Source organism: Athene cunicularia (genome assembly GCF_003259725.1).
Source record: "Athene cunicularia isolate RWA chromosome 13 unlocalized genomic scaffold, athCun1 chr13_part1, whole genome shotgun sequence".
NCBI classification, from domain to species: domain Eukaryota; kingdom Metazoa; phylum Chordata; class Aves; order Strigiformes; family Strigidae; genus Athene; species Athene cunicularia.
This window is the reverse complement of record NW_020799117.1, coordinates 20,046,520-20,049,246: the sequence shown is the minus strand read 5'-3', so window position 1 is coordinate 20,049,246 and position 2,727 is coordinate 20,046,520. Positions and strand designations below refer to the sequence as shown.

At 63.0% G+C, this 2,727-nt stretch overlaps 1 protein-coding gene across 2 annotated transcripts in view; it reads left to right on the top strand.

Annotated features, from left to right (window-relative positions):
• PCDHGC3 (protocadherin gamma subfamily C, 3) overlaps positions 1-2,727 on the top strand; it is a 38,311-nt gene that overhangs the window by 6,235 nt on the left and 29,349 nt on the right. The window lies entirely within an intron of this gene.

The following is a 2,727-nucleotide window of genomic DNA, read 5'->3' as shown; positions in this document are numbered from 1 at the left end:
CTGGGGCTGTGATTCAGTTCCCCTCCCCCAGCCCACCCCCTCTGCTCGGAGGCTGACAGCCGGAGCCGCAGCTTGCTGGAGCCCAGGAGCTGTTTTCCGAGCCGTGGAAGAGAGACCCAGGGATTTTTTGCAGTTCCCCAGCACCTGCTGCGTCCCGGGCCGGACGCGCGCACGGACATGGAGAGAGTCAGCCTCCAGCGACCCGCCTGGAAATGGCAAGTACTGAGTTTGTTTTCGCTCTGCGGCTGGGGCTGGGTCTCCGGGCAGATCCACTACTCGGTGGTCGAGGAGTCGGAGGTGGGAACCGTGGTGGGGAACGTGGCCCGGGACCTGGGCTTGAAGGTGGAGGAGCTGCCGGGTCGCAGGCTGCGCCTGGGCTCAGAGGAGAGCCTGCGCCACTTCGCCGTGCGCCTGGACACTGGTGAGCTGGTGGTGAGCCAGCAGCTGGACCGGGAGCGTCTGTGCGGAGCAGCTGCCAGCTGCGTGCTGTCGGTGCAGGTGGTGACAGAGAACCCCCTGCAGCTCTTCCGCCTGGAAGTGGAGATCCTGGACCTGAACGACAACTCCCCGAGCTTCCCCACCACTCACCGCACTCTGCGCGTTGCCGAGTCTGCCACAGTGGGTGCACGCTTCCCCCTGGAGAGCGCGCAGGACCCCGATGTGGGCACCAATACCGTGGGGTCCTACTGGCTGAGCCCCAACTCCCACTTTTCCCTGGACGTCAAACAGCAGCAGGATGGCAAACTCTTCCCGGAGCTGGTGCTGGAGCGTGCCCTGGACCGGGAAGAGCAGCCAGAACTGCAGCTGGTGCTGACGGCCGTGGATGGGGGAAGCCCAGCCCGCTCAGGCACAGTGCAGATAACAGTGCTGGTCCTGGATGTCAATGACAATGCACCCACCTTTGACCGTGCCACATACAAGGTGCAAGTCCCAGAAAACATTCCTGTGGGGGCCCTGCTCCTCCGGCTCAATGCGTCTGACCCCGATGAGGGGCCCAATGGGGAGACGCAGTACTCCTTTGGAGTTCACACCTCCGACTTGGTCCGGAGGCTCTTCACCCTGGATCCCCACAGTGGTGAGGTCCGGGTGAGTGGGGCCCTGGACTTTGAGGAATCACCTTTCTATGAGATCTACGTGCGAGCCCATGATGGAGGGGTCCCGGAGATGGAGGGCCACTGTGTACTGCAGGTGGAAGTGGAGGACACCAATGACAATCCCCCAGAGGTGCTGCTCACTTCCCTGCTGAACCCAGTGCCAGAAGACACCCCACCAGAGACCGTTGTGGGGCTCTTTAACATACGGGACCGAGACTCGGGGGCCAATGGGGATGTAAGCTTGGAGATCTCCCCCGATGTGCCTTTTGCTATCAAGTCCCTTCAGAACCACTTCTCCCTGGTCACACGGGACAGCCTAGACCGGGAGTCCACCTCACAGTACATAGTGGAGCTGATTGCCCAGGATGGTGGATCTCCTGCCCTCACCACGACCCTCACACTGCTCCTCAACATATCTGATGTGAATGACAACCCACCACACTTCTTGCAGCCCTCCTATGATGCCTTCCTCCTGGAGAACAACCCACCTGGCTCTCTGCTGTGCACTGTCTCTGCCTCAGACCCTGATGATGGGGATAATTCTCGGCTTGTTTACTCCATAGAGAGTGGCCAAGTGCAGGGTGCCCCTATCTCTTCCTTTGTCCATATCAACCCTGACAATGGCAACCTCTACGCTCAGCGCACCTTCGACTTTGAGCTGCTGCAGGTTCTGCCCGTCTCTGTGGCTGTGAGGGACTCAGGGTCCCCCCCGCTCCATGCCAACGTTACTGTCTACATCTTTGTGTTGGACCAGAATGATCACCCCCCCACCATCCTGCACCCTACCAGCGACAGCGACATCCCAGCACAGAGGGTCCCGCTGTCTGCCCCGGCAGGCTACCTGGTCACCAAGGTGACAGCAGTGGATGCGGATGCCGGGCACAATGCCTGGCTCTCATACCACCTGCTGCCACAGTCCACCGACCCCTCCTTGTTCCATGTGTCACAGTACACCGGGGAAGTGCGGACGGCACGCGCCCTCCGGGACACCGACGTGGGAACACAGCAGCTCATTGTCCAGGTGACGGACAATGGCGACCCCCCACTCTCCACCACTGCCACCATCACCTTGGCCCTGGAGGAGGCAGCTCTCGAGGAGAGCTACAAGCCTCGGGATTTCCTGGCTGGTGCCAAGGAGAAGCCGGACCTGACCCTCTACCTGATCATCGCGCTGGCAGCCGTTAGCACTGTGGCGCTCGCTACTGTCACCCTCCTGGCTGCCCGGTGCCTCCGCCGCAGAGGCCGTGCCGCCACCTCGCCCTGCTGCTGCTGCTGGCTCAGCGAGTCGCCCTCCCGGGACTTCTTCAAGCACTCCAGCCCCAAGCTCCAGCTCAGCTCCGACGGCACCCTTAAGTACATGGAGGTCACCCTGCGACCCACTGACTCCCAGTCCCAGTGCTACAGCACCTGCTTCTCCCCTGGCTCCGACCGGAGCGACTTCACCTTCCTGCGGCCTTGCCCACCCCCCGCGACCCTGCCGAGGGCAACCGGGGCTTTCCTCCCCGCTACCGGTACTCTGCGGGACCCTGGCCAGGTGAGAGCCTAGGGGCAGGGGAAGGCGGTGCCGGTGCGGGGCTCGCCGGGCGGCCGGGCCGCGCCTTCCTTCCCCCCCACCCCCGCTATCCCCGGAGCC